This window comes from Hirundo rustica, chromosome 15 (assembly GCF_015227805.2).
Source record: "Hirundo rustica isolate bHirRus1 chromosome 15, bHirRus1.pri.v3, whole genome shotgun sequence".
NCBI lineage: Eukaryota > Metazoa > Chordata > Aves > Passeriformes > Hirundinidae > Hirundo > Hirundo rustica.
The window spans coordinates 8,499,598-8,511,416 of NC_053464.1; positions in this window are offsets into that span (position 1 = coordinate 8,499,598).

Here is an 11,819-nt window from a genome sequence, read left to right on the forward strand (position 1 = left end):
CGGCCTTTGGTCTCAGCTGCCTCTAAATCAGCCCGTCAGCAGCACAGACACCTGTGCATGTGCGTGATGTGGAGCCAGGACACCATTTCCAGGCTTCTGCACTGCCGGTCCCGACTGCTCTTTACCTTTCATTGCATTTCTTCTTTGCAATTTTCCTAAGCTCTTATCCCTTTACGGACTGGCATTACCTACCCCGGGCTCCCCCTCTTGTCACATCTCCTGGGCCGAAGTCACGCCCGTGCCCAGGAGGAACCCGCTGGTGCTGTGCCCTGGGAAACTCTCCTCTGCTTCACTTCACAAACAGCCACTGCTGATGCCGCATCTTGCAGCACATCTGAGTTATTAACTGGCCACCTGGCAGCTCCCTAATTGGTAATATCAGTAAAAGCACATTTTTCTCTTTTCTTAACTCTCCAGATAAAGCAGTTAAATTTGATCTAAGATCCTCACATCCTCATTGCCTCATATAATTTGTAATGACCTTGCCTATGCCACAAAAAAAAAAAAAAAAAAAAAAAAAAAAAATTACAGCTACTTTTTTTACTCTCACACACTTTCTAGTTTCTCTTTAACATACACTCTGGCAGGGAACTGAATGACACAGCATAATCTGCTAAAGCTTTTTCTATAGTAAACAGAGATAAAAACCACAGCCAAAGGGCATGCAGGCTCCGAGGAAGCAAGCACCGTGTGTGTTATCGTACCGAGCGCTCCAATCCAGGTTCCTGCTCGCAGGAAAGCTGTCCCTGGAGGGAGCTGTCACTGCCCGGTGAGCTCATCTCCATCCATGGAGCTCATCTCCATCCATGGCCCAGCGCTGGTCTGGCACAGCAGAGCCCTCGGTGGCTTCACACAGCGTCACTTGTGTGAGCCGAGTGTCGAGGGGGCACGGTGGCTGCTAGGTCAGATGTATAAATATGAATTTGAGGTGGTGTTCTTTCACTGACCTCATTTTGCATTGAAGACGAGCCCTCCCTGGCTCGCAGGGTCGCCCCTGACGCGGCAGCGGTGGGAGAGAGCCCGGAGGAGGCACAGCGCCGCTGAGGCTCTTCTGCTTTGGAACTCATTCCCCACATGGAGGCCAAAAAAGCTTGGATAGGGCACGCTTTGGGTAAGGATAAAAAGCCTAGAGTATTTTCAGACTTCCGAGGAGAGAACATTGTATTTACAGGGAAGTTTAGTTCTTCGGTTGCTTTTGTAATTCAATTTGTTCATGACTGGTTTATTCAGGCTGTAGGGTTGAGGAGTTAGCTGCTAGATTTCTTTTCCAGGCTCACATTTCTAACTGTTTGTGGACATAGGACAGAGCTATTTTTGTAATATAAATCATTACAGAGAGAATATCTCACAGTCCCCGCTGAAGCAAATTCCTAAGGAAGAGAGCTCTATTTTAGAAGTAAATTTCTGCTTCATATTTTTTTCAGTTTAATGACTGAGAAACAAGGGTCACTTCTACCAAGAGGAGCTGGGTGGGAGCTGTGGATGTGGCTTCCCAAGCCCTGGGGGATCGAGGGGGATCCTGGTGAAGGGGCTGAGCAAATGGGGACAGAACCTAGGCTTCAAGGTGACACAACTCTAGAGATAAAGGCAGTCAAGATACTTTCAGTGCCCACCTTAAAAATACAGTATCTTCTAAAAAAGCCAGAGTGTGGGATTTTTAGGATAAGGCAAACTGTCTCAACATCATCTCTCTGAGACTCAGGGACAGAGTTGTAAAATAAATGCTGAGAGCTTCAGTTGTGTTACAGACTCATGGATGACTTATTTTAGAAGAGTTCATCCCCTGGAAGTTGTTTGAATAACTGTGCTATGACTCTTCCCATTTAATTCACACTAATTTGGCAAGTCACAATTCATATTCATAGAGTCATCAAAAAACTACATCAAACCTAGCAAGTGGACAGAGAAGGAATTAGAACTTACAGGTTTCTCCTTTCCAGCAGTGGCTTAAAGATGTAAATTAACAGAGAAAGAGATGTGGTTAAGCACACTTTCTTCAACAGAATCAGCAAGGCTTTATAACTGAGCCCTGGGCCATGCAGCTGTGAAATACTGGAAAAGTTATCCAAAACCATTTCAATATAGCTCATAAGAGAAAAGCTTTTAAATTATGAAACAAAATAACAAAACAGAAAAATAAAGGTTGCTTAAAGCCTTTGGAAAAAACAGTATCAACAGCAGCAAAATCCACTTCTGAGCTGCAAAGGAAAAGCTACAGAATATGGAACAGAATATGTTCAGGATCATTCAGCTGCAAATATCAAATCATGATTTGCAAAAATATGCCCTAGACAGCTTCAGAATTCAACAGGTTCAGAAGGGCATGACTGTTTTGATGACAAAAGGTTCTGTTTCCAGTCATCTCGTCGCAGCAGCAGAGACCATTACATCTGGTTTTCCTGCTTTGCACATCTCATTAAGCAGATGTGCAAAATACTGTATAGTGCAGTAGAACTAAACTTGGTGGGCTAAAGGGGCAATTTGCATTCTAAAGCACTGCATTGCTGTAGCTGAGAAATAAGGGGAAATCCTGAACATTTCTGCCTTGAAAGGACCCTGGTTTCACCTGTCTGTTTCTGTTGTTGAATTCTTTTCCTCCTCTCCGTTCTGTGCATTTACCCTGCAGCGTTTTCAGTGGGTCACAGCTCTGCTGTGGAGGAAGGCTGCAAATCCATCTAAATGCAATCAATATAAAGGAACCAGGTCCTTTCCAAATTAAAATTTCCTTCTCACAAGGAATCACTTCTTTGGACGTTAATGGAAACCGAAATCACTACACACACAGCAACACACACCGTGCTCTCTGCCGTTCAGAGCTGAGCTTGGAAGGCAAACCTGTTTTCATCACGGACTGAACCAGGCTCCTATGCAAATGTCTGCTAAAATCCAGGTGATAACATTCTTCCTTGCTGCTGGGAGTCCCCCGGGTGTCTGACTGAAAACCCTGTTCTTACAGATCAGATGGGAATACTTTTGATCTTGGGGCTGCTCCTCATGTTACGTAGGTAGCAGCATGTTATGTTCCTCCCCCGTAATGTGCCCAGTAACCGAGCAATGCTGTCAGGGAAGATGTCCCTGCTCCTGAGCAATGTCCTGGTGTGGGTCCAGCCCCACCCTGCTCCTCATCCCGCTGTGCCAACAGCTCAGGCTGTGTCACCTGCCGTGACGGGTGACAAACTGTTTCCACTGGCCCCAGGAAAGCAGCTTCTATGAGTCAAGGACTGCTCCAGCCCTCTCCCAAGGGAGGGAGCTTGCTTGTCCTCCTCCCTGCAGCATCCCTTTCCCAGCCTGGGACTGGGGACCTCGTTAGCAACACAAATAAGTTTCCAAGCAGAAAAGGGACAAAAGTAAATCTGATCTCATCCCGGCTTCCTCCCCCACTGGAAGAACCGGAGCGGCTGTGGCCAGCACGTGACTGCCATCTTGTCCCCATTCCACAGGGATGCCACTGAAAGGTTATGAAAATACTGTGCAGGATGAAGAAAGGAGGCATCCATCTGCTCCCTTCACTGCAAGGGCCTGCTCCCTCTGGGAGCCTGGGCCAGGGAGATCTGCTGAAAACAAAGCCTAGGTGCTCTCCAGGGATAAAGATGTGCCTGAGCAGTCAGGACAGCATGCTCTGGTGTGTGCAGGGTCCTGTGTTCAAACACCTTATTCACTCAAAATTAACCTTCTGCTCTGCAACTTGAAAGTTTCCGGGGTAGCTCTGTTTGCTGACCTCTGAGACTGAGCAGTTTTATACAAATAAAATACCTGTGCACTTCACATACAGCTACTCCAATGGCAGTCAGGCAAACAGATACTCAAACTGCAGCACTGCCGGAGCCCTTGGAAATCAAAGTCTCATTATGAAGGTCTTTATCAGCTAAAGAGATAAATTTCACACCAAAATGACCCCTTTTCACGGTCCCTCCAGCTGCCAGACAGGTGAACAGCTGACATTTCAGAAGGCAGGAAGCAGGGCTCGCACCACATCTCCTTCACAAGAGTTACAACCCTGACAGCTCTGGCTGAAGAAGTTCATGCAAATCCCACGGTTCTCCCTCAGAAACACTGTCATGTTTTGCACTGAGGGCTGCCTCTCCTGATGCCCAGCCAGGTAGTGACCGTGTTCCCCAAGGTGATTGTCCCTCCTTGCAGTGTACCTGCTGCCTTCCCTGCTTATCCCTTTCTCCCACCATCTCCCCTCCAGCTGAATCTATGTGGATGTCTCTGTTGTCATTCTAAATCAGATACTAATCTCATCCAACAGCATCTCATTATAATTAGCTCTTAATTGCCACTTAACACAGGGATCGTTTTGGAAGGCCATAACAATTCTTCCTTGAGGAATTGAGAGTTAAAAGCTCGTTATGGGCCCCTATACACCCTTTGGGTAATGAAAATGATTTCAAGAGGCAAATTTAAAGCACTGCTGTGCACACAAACTCTGCAGACAGGATTTATATGGTTTCCTGGAGCACTAGTGGCATTTTCAAGGAGCAAACCGCAGAAGTCAGTGTGTTTTGCTACCAGTCTCCCTCTGTCCCTCCCTCACGCACTCACCATGTCTGAAAGTCACAAAGTGGGAACATTTCAAGAAGCACCTGTAAAATGCAAGGGGTTAATGTCGCAGTAAAGTTGCATTGCTGCTGCTCTGCTGGAACTGGTGGCCCCAGCCAGGTGCAGCACATCGTGAAGAGTCTGCATTTCAAGGCAGCCAGCACTCAAAGAGCCAGGAGATAAACAGACTGTGAGACAAAACTCATCCTTAGGCACATACAGGGCTTCGGCGAGACTTCCTTCATTCCTGAACAAGTCAGGCTCCTGCGAGACTTGAAAATGGCCAATTTGCCGAATTCTTACCAAGATCTCCAGGGCTCCCCCAGCAGAAGCCACAACTGGGTGCCAGTTCACTTTATTTACTCATCCATCCCTCAGTGCAGCAGTGAGGAGACAGAGGCCTGATGCTGCTCAGGTCCTCAGGCTCATCCACACGGTGCCAACAGGCAGTTCAGCGTCTGTTCACAGCCCTGGGAAACACCACCCTGAAATAAAAGGGGAGAAATGGGCCTGCTGCTTTCTCAGAGTCCACTGCAGCTGTTCTCCCCCCCACTCCCCTTTGTTTTTTTACTATTCAGCAGATGTCATTATTTTTGGTAGGGCCTGAATGACTGCTGAGCTCGAGTGGCTTCTGGGGAAGGCATATAGGCTCTGTGCAGAAATATTTTTTGGAGAAGTGCCCATTATTCACAATCCCTATGACTAGCAAGTTTCTCTTTTTTGAAATACACTTCAACAAGCTTCCAACGGGGCATGACAAAAAGGGATGCTCAGAAGACACACTCATGCCCCCCACACAATCACCTCTTTGGCAGCAGCCTTTCCACCAGCAAACAGACCCAGAGGTGAGAACTGCACAAAATTCAGGGCTCCTGAAAATCCCTCCTGTAGAAGCCAAGCCTGCACAGCCGATTTAAATGAAGAAAAAGTCTGTAGTGTGCCCGTTCATTTGCTGATGTTTTTTATGCCTAAACGTGGTCCTAGGAGAACTTCCAAGAAGCAGCAGGAATATATTCCTAAATGCATTGCACAGCACAGAGAAGTCTCTTGCAACAGAAATAGAGGAATGACTCATTTCCTCTGCAGCGGCTGCTCCGGCATTTCGCTCGCACAGGCAGTGGAGCAGCTCCCTGTGCCATGTCGGGAGGAACTGGAAAACTCAAGAGCAGTTTCCAGCATGTGTGAACCTACCTGAATTTCGATTTGCCTTCAAAACCAGTGATCCCTGATTGTCATCTGGCGGAGCACAGGAGACAGATTGGCAAACTGCACCCAAACACTCCCTCCCTCGATGGGAGTTTTGTATTTCAGCGTTTTAATTTTGCACAGGATTAAACCCTGAAAGAGAGAGCTGAGAGTTTCCCTCTCTGTTGCCCTAGCCTGAAGCAGTACACACATGGATTTGTCAGTGAATTCAGTTTCAAGTTTCTCTTCTCCCCTACTTGAAACTGAAAGGAGTGGACTGAAATTGCCAGGGAGAAGTGAGCTATGGGTTGGACCTCGCTGCTGTTCTTCCTGTTTCTACAGCTATTTGTTTTCAGTCGGTACAGTGAGACTTCTCAAAGCAACTCTTACACTTCCCCCCTAGGAACCCATCATAAATTTTTGGTCATTTTTGGTAACTTTTCTTCTTTAATTTGATAGCTGGTAATCTTCACAGCACTATCTCCATCAAGCCTGTCTGCTCGTTTCCTTACATCTCCTTTTTCCCTCCCCCCACCCAGATTATCATGGGCACTCTGTGGCAGGGATAAAAGCCAATAGACAATCACAAGTATCATGAAATCACTAACAAACCCTTGTCACATCCAGCCCAGCGAGCTGAGTATTCTCCATGCAGCTCTGGATCCATTTTTCAGGGGTTTTGTGGTTTGTTTGGTTTTTCTTTTGTTGTTTGGTTGGTTTGGGTTTGGTGGGTTTTTTTGGGGGGAACTCCCAGAGACATCAAGAAAAGCAGTTTGTCATTGGAGTACACTGAATTCTTCCGAGTCTCTGAATCACCATTGCTATCCTTTAAAAAAAAACAAAAAAAACCCCCAAGGCTTGTCACAGAACCTGGCACACGACGACATTTGATGCACACACGTGGGTAGCAACCTTTAAGCGTTTTGCATATAAATCGTTACTTGAATCCACAGGCTGTTTACAGACACAGAACACACATTACCTAAATAGCTCTGCGGCTGATCTCTTAAAAAGCAGTTGCAAATATGCCAGTTCTTGTTTACTTATTTAAGACAGGACACCGAAGGCACACGCACAAGAGCAGAGGCAGTCTCTTAATTAGCCACCTCATGTTTGAAAACCCAGACAGATCTATCCATGGTCAGCCCTCCATATCCTGCTTATTTTAGAGCCGGGAACTACTTCAGCCTCTCCAGTAAGCACAGCACTGTGCTCCAAAGCATCAGCAAGCACTGCAGGAGAATCCTTGTGCTTGAAGGGGTACCAGTCCTTAGTCCTTCCTCAACCACCAACTTCCCAGTGCTGTCAGCCCAAGAAAAGGGGGAGTGCTTTTCTGCCAGCTACTGAAAATTATGTCACCTACCTCAGGGAAGACTCATCAGGCAGACATTTAAAGAGGTGACACAAGAAATAAACCAGCCTGGAACAGGAAATGTCCCGTGTCTGACATCTTTTGGAGCCTTATGAAAATGGGATGCACAAATCAGACTCCCTTCGAGCCAGCTTTAACTTGCATTAGCAGTATTTAATCAGCAATTCACTGCTGACCTTGGCTGCATGACAAGGAGGTATTTGCAAAAGGATGGAAAGATTTTAAACAATTTATCCAATGACTTGGATGCAAACAGGCTTTTCTTTAAACACCAAGCATGCAAGCCCTTAGGCCAGTTAATTTTTTGTTAACAGATTTATCACAAAAGGAAAGTACTGTGTTTCTTTCCTGTTTAATAGGAACTCGGGCTTAAAACAAAGAAATATATCAGAGCAAGGATTGGAGACCAGAGGATGCTTTTAAGGAAGGCATTAATAAGAGATAATGTTATTAAAGTTTTAAATGCATTTTCACCATGCTGATTTGAGTGGCTGAGTGTTGACACTAAATGTTGACATTTTTCCAGACTTTGCCAGCAAGAAGCCCGTTAGCCACACTGTGCCAGCAACTGCTGCCCCTGTCACAGGAGCAGCTCCTGCAAGGTAAAGGCAGGCACACAAAGACCTGGAGAAGCCACTTCCAGCCTGGCTTTGATGCAATGAATTTAAAAGCTCAGGGCCTCGCTGTTATTTCATTCCTAGGGAATACCAGCACAAGCCATGTGTATAGATCTTACCAAAGACTAATAAAGGACCGGTAATTTGCTGGCCCATCCACAAAACTCCTGCTGGCTTCAGCAGGACTTTTCCCACATTTAATAAAGGCATGACCTACACGGTCTGGAACGGAGACGTGTCTGGACATGCCATGCTGAAGGATCACACCTACTGTGAGATGAAGCCCTCGCTTTCCATCAAGCACCACAAAGAGCAGATCTGCAGCAACCCAGCGCTGGAGCCAAGCACACAGGAACTCTGAGCAAGCCAACCACAAACCCCAACGTGCTCCATTTCAGAAGTCAGCACCACCACAGACAGTGCCAGCCGTGCTCCACTCTCTTCTGGCTCTCCTCCACATCCCTCTGCACAACTCCCAAGGCGTGGACTTCCTGCTTTTCCATTATTTTGCCACTTTGGTAGTCTTCTAGAGAGCACATAAGCCTGCCAATTACAGTTCTGTGGCTGCAGGTAGCTTTTAGTGAAAAAAAGGCAACAAGGAATTTGAATCTTGAGGCACAGATGCTTTAACACAATTGTTTATTATTACAGTGAAATATTCAAACAAAACCACCAACTTTTCATGGAAACAAAGTGCAAATGTATTTTGGAATTAAATAGGAAATGAATTTATAAATGTTTCATTAAAATGGGCTGACACTTTGAGCCTATAAACACTTTTAAAAAACCAAAACAATAGCAGCTGAACACTTCGGTTTTATCTTTGGTCTTACGATTAACCAGCAAAAATTAGTTGTACCAGGAAAGTCCATTACAAACAGATACTTAAAATTTACATTACTCTGCAGAGATTCAAGATCATAAGAGGAATGTTTGCAAGATATTTGGTCAGATAAAATGTAATGCCTTTGAGAAACAGACAGCATTCTTCAACACAAAATGGAATTACATATATGAATTTTGGTACTGTAAATTAACTTATTCTCTTGCAGGTGTGACTTCTCTTCCCAATCAACATTCAATAAAAACTTCATTTACACACTCTTTGCAAAATTAGGTTACAGGGAAGAGAACCAAGAGCCCATGTTAGTGCTAAATAACATGCTCTTTTTTCCGTGTTTGTGTTTCTGTTTACACACACACAGGCAACCCTACTGAATCCATGTGACATTTTAACAACTACAGCCTTAGCAAACAGAAATTCATAACCTTGTTGTGTATCCATGGGCTGGGAGAGGAGGAAGAAGGCAAAAGGGCCACAGGATTATTCGTATGGGCCAAGTTCTCTGTGCACATCCCTGCAGATAAGGCCCTGTAACAGCTCCAGCACACAGCAGGCACCAGGGCTGTCATGTTTCTGTGGAATAAGATGAATGTTGTAACAGAAACTCAATTTCTATCAGCTCCTTTCCTCAATCATATTCATGAATGCATGCTTTAGAGCAGATAAGGAGAATACATTTAATATCTCAGTTGTACACCTGAGCCACCAAGTGCACACACATTGCTCCATGGCAGGACGCCTCCACTTCAAGAGGGCTCATCCAAAGCTTAAGGTGAAAGCCACATGCATTTTCCCCATTATGAACTCAGAACACGTCTTGCTGAGCAAAAACCTTGCATTGAAGATCCACCTGCACAGCTGAGGGTTTGCCCCACTTTTTACCCTGATGGACTCAACTGCTTTGGAAATATTGTCAAAACAAAACCCACTTACATCTCTTTACTCTACACTCCAAATCCACTTGCTTTCAACAGTTCTCCCCCAATTTTACACAGTGTCCTTTGGCTTGTTTGTAGTGCATCTTCACTGAGAGTTTACCATCATTGTCACTCACCCCTCAGCCCAATGCTCATTTTCTAAACTATTTACATTCTCCACCACCTCTTCTTGTCATGCATTTTCCAATGCAACTCTCTTCTCCTGACATTACTACATTTTAGTGAGGAAGTCCTTACCAAGTCCATTACAGGTTTCCATGTATTGTGGCAATGCTAAGCAAATGTACAGCCCTTTCCAAAGAAAAGATCCCTTTTCAGAGACAGGGATGCAGTGATACAAACAGACAGACAGCTGACTGGAGTGATCACGATGCCAGAATTAACAGCTCAAGGGTTTTCATGTCAAGAGTTCAGGCAGCCACAATAGCCTGGGCTGGCCATCTAGTTCTTTGGGCAAAAGATTCAATGGCTTTGATTGCAGAACTGCATCTTATTTTAAATACCAAGAAACACAAACCTGCAAAAATAGTACGTATCATAGTCTGCTACAAAAAACCCAACAACACAGAAACACCAATGTAGCTGACTTAGTCTTAAATACCATGTGCAAAGAACATTTGATCAATACTACCTATAAATACACTATTTGTATTTGTAGAAAGAAGCACAGTGCTTCAAATACAAAAATAACCCAGCTTGTGGGTGTGACCTATGCCATAATTACCTGAAAATATGACTGCAAGAGCAGTTAAAGAAATAGAAGTAGGCAAACATCTGCCTAGGGAGTGTTTCCATTTAGAAAAATAGATTTATATAAAGCTCCATAGATTTTGAAAATGTTTGTTTTATGTTCTGATGCACAGAACTGTAAGGCACACCAACACATCAGGGAGAGGAAAAGCAGGCTAGTAACTTCAGGCTATCCTAAAGCTTCCCAGAAGTTACACTTGGTCCTTCACAATTCGAGAGTGCTCGCTTGGGACACAGCATTGCAGGTAATAATGCTCAGCTTCCCAAGCACCAGCAATTTAGGAACACATTTTGGAACTTAATACAACAAATACCTGAGCAGGTGACCAAAAAAAGCAAGGATTTGAAATTCTGAATTCTCTGACACCCTGGCACACCTGCAGTAGTAGCTAAGGACACTTGCAAACCTGGCTACACCACAACTTGCCAGATTATTTCAGCAACTGGGACACAACCAGACAAAAAATGGCAATTATCTGCCTGATAGTTATACTCAGAAGACACCAGAATCTTGTAGTCCAAGACTGCCACTGTACCACGAACCAGTGCTAAATAATTCTGAAGTACCCTGAAATATTTTACTTCCTTCTCCCCATAATAAAATAACAATTTTCCATAGTACAGCACTAGCAAATCCCATGAAGGTTATTTGGTTCAAACACTGACACAATCAGACAACTGGTTAGGCAGTCATCTAAAAATCTCACCAAACTCCTACCAGGGAACAGGAGGGTGCCGCAGTCACTTATGGCACCGAGATTTGGACTGGTTTGAGGTTTGTTCCAAAACATAATACAGAATTTCTTATCTTGTTGTTGGTCCTTGAGGTAAAGCATAGTCTAAGAAAATAATACTTGAATACAGAAACAAATAATGAAACTCAACTAGAACCCACAAACAAATGAACCTCAGAGTATTTCTTTAAAAGGTTTTCCTTGGGATAATTCAAACACCACTTCTTTAACAAAGTACTAATGCCTCCTCAATAGCAATATTTAGTGCAGCCAATTATCCTAAAAATAAGGCCTTTGTGAAAATAAAGTGCTATTTGTTCCCTTCTATCTGCATTTCAATCCTTCAGGATAACCTTCACTTGAACACAAATGTGAAACTAGATTCTTCATCCTGTTATCAGAGCAGTTTCACTTCTTCCCTCAAGTTTACATTAACATGTGTTACATTTCTATTCAGCACAATGTGCTCGATTACCCAGGAAATTTAAAGCATGGCATTGAGCATTTCAAACTGTGATCCACACCCATGCTCTAGTGCTTATCACATCCTAAGAACATCTTGGTACATTGATGGATGGGGGTGGGGGAGACTTTGCACTTAGAAGATTTTTAAATCCCACATGGATTTTGCATCATAAAAAGAAACTCTCAGAAATAGCTCTATTTAGCCACTAAGACAAAAAGTTAACATGGATTTCTTAAAATGTCAGTTTGAGCCCTTTAGTTTGCAAACTGTCGACTGAAGGCAACACTTGACCACTACGGCGAAATGTCAAAATCTTCCCACGTACAACCAATGACAACAAGAACCACAATTTCACTAAGTCTTGGCCTGGT